Source organism: Lissotriton helveticus, chromosome 12, assembly GCF_964261635.1.
Source record: "Lissotriton helveticus chromosome 12, aLisHel1.1, whole genome shotgun sequence".
Classification (NCBI taxonomy): domain Eukaryota; kingdom Metazoa; phylum Chordata; class Amphibia; order Caudata; family Salamandridae; genus Lissotriton; species Lissotriton helveticus.
The window spans coordinates 567,428,360-567,443,158 of NC_136073.1; the positions used below are offsets into that span (position 1 = coordinate 567,428,360).

Sequence of the window (14,799 nt, forward strand, 5' to 3'; positions counted from 1 at the left end):
ACCGAAGGAAGGCAGGGGAGGACTCGGTGAGCCCAGCGCAGGTGGCAGGTTGACACGAAGCACAAGGAGAGGTAGGGAATAATTAGTTCTCTCCGTCCTAACACCAACCTTCCAGTGTTTCTTTATAGTTCGCTTTAGTCTTTAGTACTGGACAGGGGAGGGGGCCGACTTCCACACCCCTCTACTCCTTGATAAGTCTCTCAGTTCACCCCAGATTAGGGATCAACCCTTTTTAACCCGGGTAGACCTCCTGTCCAGGATCAACAGAAACGCAGTCTAATTAGGTCAGGTCTGCAGGGAGAGGAGGTGGTGATACCATGAGGGGGCCACCCTTAACAAGCAGTCCACCCTCTGAATGTCCTACCCCCAACTAACGCCACAGCCTGTACTCTAGCTGACCCTCTCTGAATGACAAAATGGCCGCTCTACAGTTGGCCTTTTATATCCCTAGGCTCAAGTGTCTAGAACAGGCCAGAAGGTTCTAGATTCCCTATGTTAACCTATGGGTCCCTTTCCTGTAATAACCGTTATGGCAGTTACTGGCCACCATTTTGTGGGTCTTGTAAATTCAGTGAGAAAGGCACCTAGGCCTCAGGAAAAAGACTATGAGGGCAAAGAGCACCTAACCCCTAGGTCAACATCTAAAAATTCCAGTGGACATCAAAAATAAAGAGATTGAGGGGCAAAAAGGGGACAAAAATAAATAAATTAATAGGAGGGACCACCCAAAGGGCTGACAGGTCTAACAGGGCGGAACTGATGTCAACACGCCGACGGAGTCCTATTATGGAGTCAATGATGTCAGCGGAGCTGCGCGCGATGCCGTGCTTCTGTGACGTCGTCCACGTCGGCGTGAAGAGCTACAAAAGAATTTTTGAATGTTGCTGACGCAGGGGATATTCACAAGGTGAGGTATCCACAGGCAGATACTGTATCCACCAGAAGACGTTACCGAAGGTAAGTAACTTGTTCGTTACAATGTGGTTGAACTGAGTGTGAATGCAGATATGAATTAGTATGTAACACATTGTGTACTGTCCAGATTTTATGAATGAACTGAATACATTTATGTATTAGCCTTCACAATTACGTTGTTGCCCTCATATGTCTGTGTAAATTTGATCACCTTAGTGAGTTGTCCTACGTTTTGTACGATTTCTACTTATCCCTGCCTAGAGGAACTCTCATCAACCACAGAGGGCCCTTCTTCTTTACATTGGATTTGATTATGACATTCAGAACTGCCCTGAAAATGGCTTTGCCATTCCAAGCTTTCATGTGAAGAAGCCATCACTGGAGTTCTTCTTGCGCTTTGGGAGATGAGGGACCTTAGCAGTTGTAGCTCAAACCTTTTTGGAGGAATTGGACTTTCAAGCATTTAAGGGCTCTGTAGTGTAATGGACCGGGAATACTGCTGGAATAGAAGAAGCTAACAGTCCCATAATCTGAGCCAGGGATCTCAAGGATATCATTTGTTTGGACAGAGTTGACTTCAACTCCCGATTGATGGACTTTACTTTTGGAGGTGGAAGAAGTAATTGCCTTTGACAGAGTCCACCTGAAATCTTAAGAATTCTATCTGTTGCAAAGGAGTCATCATGGATTTTTTGGAATTGTTTACGAACCCCAAGTCCTGTAGCAGGGACACTGCCCAAGACAGGTGTGCCAGGAGCAGATCCATGTCTTGTGCCATCAGAATCATGTTGTCTAGGTAGATGATCATGTGAGTTTCATGAACACCCTATGGGCTGATGAGAGTCCTAGGGCAAAGCAGAGGTACTCATACCACTGATTTCAGCACTTGAATTGAAGGTAATGTCTGTGAGGAGGGAAAATCGGAACAGAGAGGTAGACGTCTTTGAGATCTAGACCCACATCCAATCCTTTTCCTGAAGCAGATCCTGCAGGAGGGCAATACCCTCCATCTTGAAATGGTGGTAAACCACCCAGGGGTTGAAGTTTCTGAGGTTAAGAACCAGTCTCTTACCTTCACATTTGTTCTGAACTAGAAACACATTGCTGCAGGAACCTTTTGGGTGTGGCAAGGTTGGCGCAATAGCCTTTTTTGACAACGGTTCCTGAATCTCAGCGTCTATCAAATTCATGTCCTGATGGGGAAAAAAGGAGGGGGGGGGAAGAATTGAAAGGCACCTGAGAAAGTTCTATATGGTAGCCCTAAATTGTGTCCAACATCCAACAATCTGTCGAAATCATGGACCAATTGTGAGTAAAATGATGCAATCTGCCCCCTAGAGGTAGATTCAAAAGAGGAGAAGGAATCATTACTGCAAATTGATTGTTGGAGGCTTGATTACCCCTGTTGATGCCTCTGTTGTAATATTCTTGGAAGCCCATGGACCTTGAGGGGTAGAAGCCCACCTGAAAGGGGTCTTGCCTATAGCTTCTGTGTCTAAAGACAAAACATCGTTGAGGACCTTTAGAGTTGAAACAGCCCCCAAACGTCCTCTCCCACTACCAGCCTGGCCAAAAAGGGGGCCTTGTCTAGTGAAGTGAAAGTGTTCATAAATTTGCCAATGTCTTTGACAAATCTGTCCGGGCTCACCTGTAGACAATTCGTCTACCTAGGGATCAATCCTCATTTGAACTATTTACATTGTTCAGATGCCAGGGCACAGTTGGTGTTGCCTAGCAGACAGATCGCACACTGGGTCCACCCCACAAGTACCTCTGGATATATGGGGGTGACCGTGTCCTGTGCGAGGATTGTCAACTCTAGCATTTTTGCCAAGGGACCTAAAATATCAGGCAATTTATCCTGAGGACTCTCTACATATACCCTTTTTGGGATCGTTGTAGAACTTCTTAAGGAAAGTAAGCATAATGGAGTCAATGTTAGGAGTTAGTGCTGTTTTTTTGTGGACGGGCAGGCCTGGGGCACTCTGCTCTGAGTCTGTACCAAACCTCAAATTCAAAGCTCTTGCAGAGGTGGTGCTGCATATTGTCTTCAACAGCGGTTGCTGCAACCCAATCAGAGGACCTGGGATGAATGATGTCTGAGCGCTCAAAAGTGAAGGAGTTGGGGGGAAGGGGAAAGGAGAGTGAAGAACGTTCTTTTTTTCTTGGGAAGTTTAGCGGCTTGGGACTGGTGAGGGGAAGAAGAATTGTCGGCATCAGTGTTGGGGAATGGCTGAGGACCAGGAGAACTTGAACGCTTCTTGGCACTATAGGTATGTTGACCTAAAACCCCTTGGGACAGCTTATTATAGGCATCTGAATGTGGCCACGTAGACTGTCTCGGGGATAGAAGGGGGTTGGGAGGAGCCCACTGGCAGGGTAAGAGAGAGGCAGCGGGGCATCCAGAAAGCTCATCAAGGTGTTTTGAAATAGGTTGAAGGGCCGAGGTCAGGGCATTATCAAAAGAGTGTTGGACCAAATGGTCAATCGCCTCCACAAGTCCCTCGTTATAATAGTAATCTTTATCATCATTAGGCCCATAAGCCTCCAGGCCTTGCTCATAGTGCCAATATCGGCCCACTCACCAGCCCGCTCCCAGCAACATGCATGTCGCAGAAATAAGCAGACAAGACAACTTTTTGTTGGAGAAAAGTAGCTGCAGGTTTATTAGCATATACACATGCCAACAAGGTGGGTTATCTTACAGACGATCCACAGGCAAGCCGCCCCTCGCGGCCTACCACCTAATGGGCCAATTTGCAACGTGGCCTTAGCCAATTGTTGCTTAGCGGTTGTGGTGAGGAGATAGCCCCTCCCATTTCCGGTGAACCATTGGTCCACCCTCTTGCTCACGCCCCCCCCCCTACGAGGGGCAGAGCGTTCAAGCGACCCCGGTTGTACAGGTTTCCAACCGCCCATAGGATAGCGGGGCACCGTCGCACCCCCAGGGTCCACCGCACAGACATCCTGGGGATATTAGGCCTCAGCATCCTCTGTGCTCCTGAAGAGGGTACTCCCGGCTACCTTTCCGCCTCTGGATCGCCCTGTAACTCCGCCTGCAACACAAATGAGAAAACATTAGAAGACATTTCCCCCCCCCCCACCCTGAAAACGCCGGGTATGCGGTAGGGAGGGAAACGGCGACAGGGTGAGGGGACGGCGGACAAAGAGGCCGCTAGGTGGGCGGAGGAGGAATATATACTCTCCCCCGCCCACACCAGGCCGGAAGTGACGCACGGGACCCTCCGGGATCTCGTAGCGCTGGGCTGCCCCCGTGTGCCATCTTGTGGCACTATGGGGGCCGCCCTCTTACTTGTGTCCCCTGTGGGGACGTGTCGATCGGCCTGCATAGTGCCAATATCGGCCCACTCACCAGCCCGCTCCCAGCAACATGCATGTCGCAGAAATAAGCAGACAAGACAACTTTTTGTTGGAGAAAAGTAGCTGCAGGTTTATTAGCATATACACATGCCAACAAGGTGGGTTATCTTACAGACGATCCAAAGGCAAGCCACCCCTCGCGGCCTACTACCTGATGGGCCAATTTGCAACGTGGCCTTAGCCAATCGTTGCTTAGCGGTTGTGGTGAGGAGATAGCCCCTCCCATTTCCGGTGAACCGTTGGTCCACCCTCTTGCTCACGCCCCCCCCTACGAGGGGCGGAGCGTTCAAGCGACCCCAGGTTGTACAGGTTTCCTACCGCCCGTAGGATAGCGGGGTGCGGTCGCACCCCCAGGGTCCACCGCACAGACTTCCTGGGGATATTAGGCCTCAGCATCCTTTGTGCTCCTGAAGAGGGTACTCCTGGGTACCTTTCCGCCTCTGGATCGCCCTGTAACTCCGCCACAGCCCTGGGTGTGGCGACCGTCGCAGCCAGGGCCCCCCACCAAGGCCGGCATTCCTCCTACTATTTCTAGCGCGTTATTTCTAGGGCCTCTCCCCTAACCAGCCTGAACCAGTCCAAGTATAAATCGGGCAGGAGTGCCAAAATATCCTCCCAAAGCCCCTTGCGCTTGGCGTAAGGTCTCCCAGGTCTAATAACCTCCTGTCTCCTCTGCCCTTTGAATACACACAGCGCAGGACTTCCTGCGCATTGGCTCCAGCGCCTCCCTAGACGAGCGCCTTGCCTACAGAGATAGAGACATGTCTGACCACTGAAATTTACCTGACCCCCACTGGTGGCAGAAACCCCACCGTGAGTTAATGTGGTCATTTTATCAGGTGCAAAGCATGCCGTGGTGGCCAGCGCAAAATTCGTAAAAAGATCCTTGGTGCACACACCAGGTGTCACGTTCAGGATTGGGGATTTAAGGGTATAGGGTCCGACATGAAACACTGCGAAAATTTTGCAAAGTGGCAGCCTACACTGCTTGCTGAACCAGGGACTGGTCACAGATGCCTGGACCCTGCTAACCGCTTGAGACCCTGATGTATACACCAAGAAGGTGTAGACTAGAAAGATAGTGTGTCGACAAGGTTCCCTATCTGGTGGACAAGGAGCATCCACTGGAACCCGTCTGTGAATGTGTAAGTACAGTGACACGCACCTCAGTACAGAATACCCTTGCCTGATCCTCGAATGGCACCTAGAGCCCGCTGCCCCCCGCAGCGCATGGCGAGGGAAAACTGGCCCAGAACCCCCAGACTGGGTTTGAACCACCATCACCACCACAGGCTCTAGCTAAAGATTGGCTACCTCTGACCTGTCAAGGCCTGTCGGAGGCCAGCCCCCCCCCCCTTAGTTGACTACCTAGCCCTGGGGAAGGGAACTTGCCGTAATCCGCAGGGGGGTCAAAGACCGAAAACATGCCAGGTAAGCGAGCAGAGAGATGCCCCACAAGCATACTTCCAGCAAGATGTGCCAAGATAAGCTCTCCCCCCATGCTCCCTTCAACATGATGCACCCCAACTAGGCAAGACAGTTGGTCGCGTGAGCCAAAAGCTGTCTACAGGGCAGGACTTGTAGACTGTCTAGGACGATCTAGATGAACCATCTCGTGGTGCATGCCTGCCCTTCCAACAGCCCATCTGTTGACATAGTCAATGCTGCTTAGTTGCACAAGATAAAGAAGCCACACATTAAAGCTTTCATGCATAGCCGACCACGAACTGGCCACCCTTAAACAGGGCACACGGGTAAAATTGCTATTTGTGACATTTCCATTAGTACAGTGCACAAAAGGGTGGCATTGTTTTTTCCCTGTAGTTTGTATGAATACTGATATAACCTGCCCCTTCTGGGCGCTACAAGTACGTCATAATACAAAATACATCAAAATACGAAGTGCCTCATATGGTGCCTGGTACCCAATATCATTAGTAGGACAACTCACTTCGTGGCCGCAAGCTTCTCCATCATGCGTAGAAGGCCGTATTGAGTTTGCATAGGCAACATCCCTTTAACACTGTGTAAGGTATCTCCTCATGTTTATCAATAGTACAAAAACGTCCCCCTTTGCCTGTCCGACGTTGGACCCTATGAAGCTTAAAACAAGCAGCCTATCCAACTGTGTATACATGTAGTGCAGCTGGGGAAACTACTACTTCCTCACTATTACTTCCTGGCCTGCGAAACTGCAAAAGAAACTCTACTTCGGTACCTGAAAAAACCACTAAATGAATTACTGTCACGTAACATCCTACCCGTGGACATCGCCACGGGCCCTCCCAGCGTCCCTTCACGTAAAAACAGCTAAAGCAATCGTCTACATGGCCGCATAAGTGCCCACATGTGACCCACGATATAAACAAGTAGAGGCTGAAACGTATCAGCCTGAACCACAGTGGAGCCAGAGCTGAGAGGTCTAGGTGGGATCAGGCAGGAGGGGGAATGTGTGCTAAAGCAGACCCAAAATTCTGTGCAAATTGACAATGCATCACCATAGTGCCAATTTGCCGGGGTATAGAAAACTGGCGAAGCTGGGTACAACTATGCGAGTGTCTCGGCGTGGGCCAGAAGTATGAGTTATATGTGTGGCAATGCAGGCAAAATTAATCTGCAGGGCTACACAGCTTGCTCAGGCAAAAGTGCTGAGAAATGCTTGGTAATTGGCCGCTATGCCAATGTCTCCCTATCTTTACTTACAAAAGGAGCGCTCCCATACAACAAGCCCATCTGTTGGTTTAGTCAATGCTGCTTAGTGCATAAGATAACTAAGCCACAATTATAGTTTTCGTGCATAGCCAACCAAAAAATAGCCGCCCCCAACCATAGATACCAAGATGTCAACTGCTATGTGTGACATGTCCATCATTTCAGTGCACTAAGAGTGACATGAAAGACCTGAATAACACTTTCTTGCCAGCAATCGAACAGAGAAGCTGAGTGGGACCCAAATCAGTAAATACACCCCATTTACCAACAAGAGACTCTTGAAGGCCAAGGAATAAGGCTGCTTTTGTCAGATAATCCCGAGCTAGAAGTGTGCCTGTGTGAAACAATAACATATATACGCTACTTAGGGAGTCAAAGTGCCAGGTATGGTATGAGACTGCGTAGCTCAGAAGGAGTAGGGTAACACAAACTTACACAGTCAGTCTGACCTGCCTGGCACCGTAATACAGGAGAAGGGCAAATGCAAACTATGCCTTGCGTGAAGACATACCTTGCGCTGAAGGGGGAAAACGGCGTGCGCCGGCTTCGCCTCATTCTGAGCACGCCAACCCAGTCTATAATCAGCATGACGCCGACCAAGTCCAAGGCTCTTCATATTCTTCTCAACCTGTGAGAGCGGAACCAACACCAATGGTCGCACTACCGCCCCACAGCGTATAGATAACCGAGCCTAGTATGCCAAGCTGCCCGCTGCGCCGCCAGGGCAAAGAGTTCTACCCTTATAACATCCTTAAAAGGTTTCTTTTAGATCAAAACTGAACCTCCAAATGCAAGTTGGAAGAGTCACCCAATATATCCATTACTATTAGTGACTGCTGCGTAAACGTGTTGCAAACACGTAACCATCCCCGAATACTGTATGGAAACACATTCTGAGATAGAAAGAGTATGCCCGGGCACTGTCAGTAACTCTTCCCAAAGAGGGCATGAAAGAGCTGGACTGTATCAAAACGGGCAAAATATATATCGGGCTGTAATGACTCCTGGTGAGAACCTGGGTGTCCCTTACCCTAGCTCACTGGCCACAGTGTGCTGAGACCCTCTACCTGTTGATAGTTCGGGCGGCCCCCAAAAGAGAGGGCGGTTCCCCAGCGCGGTTCCTGTATATGAGACATAAAACAACCATTAGAAGCCCCGCCCCCCTTCAAGTAACATTATGAATTCTTTACAATGAGACTGGGGCAACTGCCCCCTTGCTACCAGGCCAAGCCTGTCAGTCAGATACGAGAACTGATTATTCCAAGAACATTGTCGTAGGAGATGGGCGGGGCAAACCATTGCGAATCTACAGCGACTGAGGCAGTAGTATAGGGAAGTGTCTTGCTACTAGGTCCAGTTCAAATGCTAAGCTGAGAACGGCCATAGCACATGGGAGAGTGTGTTAGGATTATCTCATGCCTCGTCCCCTTCCCCTTCTACACAGGACACCTCCTCATCCTAACATACAAACTGTCCTCACCGTACTCCTCCTAAAAAGGCGCTACCCAAATTCCATGATGCCCTCTCTCTTATCTGAAGGAATACTTGTAGTTATGGCCGGTTCTCATCTCCTTGACCGGGGAAGGGTCATCCTAGTGTGTACATGTGTTTAAATGTGTTCCAAATATTGCAGCATACCTTCTGCCAGTGTGAGGTACCCTATGTAACATGCGCACGACACTTAACTCTTGTAACACACTGTCTGCTACATCTACATGAGTTCTGGGAGATAGTGGAGGCACAGGCTAAGATCAATGCTCGAGAGCTAAGTCAAGCTAGACCTGTACTAGTTTACTCTTCCTCCCATAACCCCCTCCATCTCCCAGGCCATCAAAACTGACCTCAACCTTCCGCTCCTGCCAAGCCGCTTCCAACTTGTCATGCCCTATTATCTGTAAGACCTTTCATACTTGAGAATTCAATTCTCTTTGACTATGGAAGTGTCCTCCGAGTGGTTCCTATTGTTTAAGAGTCTGCCATTAAGGTGTCAAACCTTCTCCCTGTGTTAGGTGCTCTAAACAACATGCAGACTACTCTTTACTCTTGTACCACACTGTTAGTTACCTCGTGCATAGTTAAAGATGCGTAACTTTGCCCTTGCCTACGTAATGTTTGACCTAGTGTTTGAGCGCCCACCATTTCTTGCAGTATAACTCCCCTACTATTGTAACATGCATACATGTCACCTCTCCTCCTGTAAAGCACCGTTTGCAACTCCTTATTGTTTGCACACAATTATCACTTGGTACATGTAACTTATCTACGGCATGAAATGTGGCCACTTGTAGTGCTCTCAAGTGAAATATGAAAACATAATTGTTGCATAACAAAAAATGTACTGTTGTATAGCGCACGTGTCCCCCGAAAGTCTCGATGCGCTGACTGAGCGCTGAATCTTGTTAACCAACTCAAAGGTACCCAACTATCTACCTCAGACGGTTGAAGCTGGGTAGACCCACCGGGGTTGGTACCGATGACCATGGGGTCGGACACTTAAGGTCTGTTCCTAATGTGAAGCGCGCAGACGCCTTTGAGGAAGTTCCGCGCTATATGAGGATAGAAAAAATGGTGTACATGCTTGTCAATTGCAGCGAGATGCGGCGCGTCCGCACAAGACTCTCTGTGGCCTCTTACACCGGCCCGGTCCAAATCCCGGCACAGCGGCAGAAAGCTCCCGTCCCGTGTCACCCCCGGTGCGCAATACGCGCGAAATCCCCCACATGGGACATACTAGTAAATAAGTCGATGAGGCCAACGAGGGGACCGTGCAGGTGCCATAGCCCCCTAAACTCTCTTGCCCTACGCTCCCTCCCCTTGGGAGCAGGTACTGTTCCGTAGAGCTCCGGAAACAGAGGACTTGCACGGAACATGGAGCGGCCGCCAACTTCTCACACACCCGGAGACGCGTCAAGAGTGACGGCGTGTTCCAACCTTAGAAATGCTTGGCGGGAGTTGGGGATTGTTTGTACCACTTAAACTCCCCCGTAGAGCCTGGAGTTACCATTCCACCAAGGGAACACCGAGTCACAACCTGCTAACAATAGTTGCCTGGTAACCTACCATGCACAGACTGGCACTGCCCAAGAAAAGATAAAGGATATCTAAGGCCCGATCAAACAGGGTAGCAGAGCGGGTGGCGTAAGTCCCCTGCCAGGCTTTCGCCAGTCCTTCGTTGTAGCAGTGCCGGGCCACCTCCTGAAATAAAACAACTGTTAGGCCAGCATACTTCCAACATGTTACCTGCGCGTTGCACATAATTCTGCCAGTGGAACCTTACAAAATGTTTGTGAAAAGAATTGACCTAAAGAAGTCCCTTCTGCAAGATCCACTAAGATAACTAACGAAGTTCTGGCAGGACAACATGGGATGTACTTGGACGCACAAAGGGCATGGGATAAAAGCCTTACCCCAAGCCCAGCCCAAGGAAACGAGACTAAGCAACCTCTTCAAAAGATAAACTGGCCGCGCCTGTGGCCCCTCCGACAGGTCGGTGTCGATAGGCCCAACACGGTGAGAGACGCAGGAAGCCCGGTTCCGGAGGCACCAAGCATGCCCGGGGGGGGGGGAGATGGCTGCTGCCCCGGGCGCCATTGCCCCCCCCCGAACGAGTGCGCAAGGAAGCACGAGAGCTGTGTGAGGCATGCCGGTCCAGCACGCTGAGCAGTATCCCGGGGGAGGCGCCGCCACCCCAAAACATCGCAACTGCGCTGAGAAAAGTCGCCAGGGATGACACCGAAATCCCTTAAACCTTCCGGCACATAGGACTAAAGTGCCGTGCCCAGAATCGCAGGCAGAACACGAAACCACTAGCCTCGAACCCGGTTACCGGCCCAGCGTTCGTAGCTTACCCAAGGGGCCACCTGTTTTGGGCATGAAAGACCACCGATAGATGAACCACCGACCACCTAGCAAAATTCCTGTGACCTTCCGCACGGCTGACCCCATACAAAAGCTGGCCACTGCATGGGAGTCATTTCCCCCCATTTGCGCGTAGACTCGAAAGGACGAGAGGCCGCGCAGACAGAAATCTGTCATGAAAGCTGACCCCTTGGCGAGACGCCGCCTAAGCAAACAGCGCCCAAGAAAGCACCGGACGAAGTATCGTAGTGCCTGGCGGTCATGACCTGCCTAAAACCAGCTGCACCGGATCCGGGGGGTGGACGGAAGATGGCCGCTGCGCGTGTTCGCCAGTACCCCCAGGTCACCAAAACCAATGGAACCATCTAGGGGGCCGGCGGCCAAAACAAAATGAGTGCCAACTTGCCCTAACGTACCAGCGGAGAAGATGGCCGCCAGGCGTGGGTGCCATTTTCCCCAGGCCTTGCCAGGGCAGCAGCCTACCCCCCTCCCCCGCGTGCAGCGCAATCCACAAATCGTGACGGTAAGGGGAGTAAGAGCAGATAGGGCCGGCCCTACAAATCAAATGCCCGAGCCTCCTCACTCAAATAGAGGTAAGAGCCTGAACACAACCTGGCAGGCACCGGGCAATGTAAGCGTGGTGGGAGGGGGAGAGGTGGGAGACTTACTTGCACGCTCCCGCCCTGCTCAAGACGCTCCCCCCCCCCTCCCCGTTACCGGGGGAGGCTCAAAACGCGGTCTCCCGCGATTGGGATGCCAGCCAGAGAAGAAGAGAAACCCCCGAGTGCTCCGCCGGCCAAAGTGCTAGGAGGACACAACTAGATAACCCGAGAAGCGCCCCCACCGACGCCACTTCTCCCCCAGTCACAACCACAAAAGACAAATTTCCGCCGAAGGAAAGCGCCCCCCCACTCACTGTAACATTCTGCACAAGTCAAGGAAGCGATTAAAACAAGCGCGCCCTCCGCCCGGATGCAACCTAGCGCCTTGCAATAGTACCGCACAAAGGTAGCACACGGCTTGCCACAGATAAAAGGAGACACGTGTGCAGGACACAGTGTAGGGAAATACTGCCATACCCGAAGGGACACCCGGACTGTCCGAAATTACTCTTAAACCTCTGTACATACACCCGCCTGAAAGCCCCGCGTACATAAACGGCCGAGCCATAGGCGCAAAAAGACCACCAAAATCCGGTATAAGAGCTGGGAAAACTCCCGAGGAGCAGGACAGGAGCCTCACAAAGGCATCTGAGCCCCCGCTGCCCCTTGCCATGAACGCGCCGACACACACCTGTTCGCCCGACTCACCGCAAAAGAAAGCAAGCCGGCGAAGCACAGCCCCCGACGCCAGACCAGGCCTCTGGACCAGCTTCCAGAGGGCACACCAAACGGTGTCAGGGTGAGGGGACGGCGGACAAAGAGGCCGCTAGGTGGGCGGGGGAGGAATATATACTCTCCCCTGCCCACACCAGGCCGGAAGTGACGCGCGGGACCCTCCGGGATCTCGTAGCGCTGGGCTGCCCCCGTGTGCCATCTTGTGGCACTATGGGGGCCGCCCTCTTACTTGTGTCCCCTGCGGGGGGTGTCGGTCGGCCTGCAGAGGTCTCGTAATCAGACATGGCCGCCAAAGGGAAGCAAGGGTCAAGAGTGTGTAAAAGAGAGGGAGAAACAGACCCTGATAGTTTTTGTTGCAGCCCTGGAAAACTCTGTTATGCAGGACATCAATGGGAGCTCAACTGGTAGCAGGCCACAAGGTTAGATGTAAATAGCAGTCCCAAAAATTATTATTGTGGCATATAAGGGAGAATAAACCCCCTAAATCAGGAAGTTTTCAGATTTTTATTTATAAATCCTCCAAAGTCTCTCGTTTTGCCTGCAGACTTCACCCCTGTTATTGCAGCCCGGGGGAGGCGGCACCATCGCGATGTGTCCAATGAAGTAGCTAAGCCCGAGAGAAAGACGCGTTGGCAAACTTTCCAGAGGTAGGCGTGTGTTGTCCAATTGGGCTACACACACATCCTTGCTCCCAGGAGAGGCTAACAACACAACAAACAGAGAGGAGAGGGTCACAGGGAAATAGAGTTTAAAGACCTACTACTGGTTCACTCCCCCAGCTACACACACATCCTTGCTCCCAGGAGAGACTGCCAACCAAACCGCAACTGCGAAGTAAGTGCAAGGGGGGTTCTGAAACCAAGTAGAAAAAACAAAAGAAGGGGACTAAATAGAAAGGGGGTTAAGACGCAACATGCTCCATAAATGAAGGGGAAGAAGCAGACTGAACAGCGGTAGCGAGTGTAATGGGGAGACCGAGCGCTCAGGAGAACCTGCAACAGCATAGTTAGAGTGACAACACTACCGTACTAGTAGCGTGGCAGCCCAAAGGCATATATAACAAAGCACTAAAGATCGTACACACAAATGCACAAAATGGAGAGGCAATTATGTTAACTGCGGAGCAGCAAAGAAAGAAAGAAAAGGGGGGGCCAATCGGCCCCCACGCATGCATGGCGGGGCCCGGCCCCTCCCATAACCCGGTTCCTTCGTGGTCGCTTGCCCCCCCCCCTCGCCCCGGAAGTAGTTGTGCGCTTCCGGGGCGAGGGGGCGGGGCTGCGACGGCGAAGGGGTTAAGAGCCTGGGGAGCGCGGCAAGCGGCCTCTTTGTGCCCGCGCTCCCAGGCTCGCTCCTCGCCCCACCGTGGGGCTGTGTAATTTTCTCCCTTTCTCTTTTTTAGGTCTGCCTCGTAGGCACCAAGGACAAAGGAGACGACGCGAGTTCGTGGCGGAGCGGGAGTAGCAGCCAGTGACCGGAGATCGGGCGTAGCGGAGGAGCCGACGCGATTCGTGGTGGAGCAGTAGTAGCGGCAAGCGACCGGAGATCGGGCGTATTGGCGGAGGGACCCTGTGAACCCAGCGAGGCCGGGTAGAGCGCACCGCCGAGCGGCAGTTTTCAGGACTCGACTGGGCAAGGACACCTACGGGACGCTTCCGCACTGAGGACACAAGGTATTTTGCGGGGCAGGCGGGGCTCGGCAGCGGCACAGAAAAACCAGCCACAACGAGCGGGGATAAGCGGCTGTAATCAGAATAAAGTGAGTCTTGTGCGCTGTCCGTTCGGGGGGGAGATTGTGGCTCCGTGTTTGGGCTGAGTCGAGAGGCTTTGATTCGCACAAAATAAGTCTTGGAATCAGCGGTGATAATTGTCCTTGTGCAGCCTTTCTTAGCGCAGTAGGCAGCGCGTCAGTCTCATAATCTGAAGGTCCTGAGTTCGTTCCTCAGAGAGGGCATTTTAATTTTCCTCCTTTTTTTCAACAAACTTGGGGCGGGCTCGGCTCTTGCTTTCTCTTAACCCGGCAAGTTTTGCAAATGTTAAGCAGGGACAGCTAGGGCAGAGAGCAGAGGGGAGACCAGAGAAGGTTTCTTCGTGTACAATCGTTTGAGAACCAACAAGGTATTGGAGTGCAATTAAGATGGTGAATGTGTCTTCACGTAAGGCAATTGGTGCTATGTAAAGTGCTCTGATACCGTAAAATGAATAAATGATCGATGGATGTTTGCACAAACAGCGAATTTATTGTTTCAAAAATGTTAATGTTGTTTTAATTTTTATAGGGGGCTCTACCTTATTGCAGGCTACCAGGGTGCGCATGGGCTCTACGTCTGGGAGTGTTTAAATATACATTTGTGCATTTTATGATGTTATAGCGGATTACGGTGGAGATCGTTATTTCCTTATGAACTTCAACAGTGATTTGACAGTCAAGAAAATAAGTCAGTTATAGCTGGGAAGAGTCTCCCATGCATTAACAGCCACAATTGGAAATTTAACGTATTTTCTATTTCAGGGGGACAAAGTCAAGGATCTCTGTCTTGTGGATCTCAGCGCGGGCGCCTTGCAACTGGGTCAGGTACGGAGCACGGTGTGCGCATAA

General features: G+C 51.3%; 1 non-coding gene across 1 annotated transcript; it reads left to right on the forward strand.

Annotated features, from left to right (window-relative positions):
• Positions 1–14,080: 14,080 nt before the first annotated feature.
• Positions 14,081–14,154, forward strand: TRNAM-CAU (transfer RNA methionine (anticodon CAU)). The gene has a single exon. It is a non-coding gene; the product is annotated as a tRNA-Met (tRNA).
• Positions 14,155–14,799: the final 645 nt, after the last annotated feature.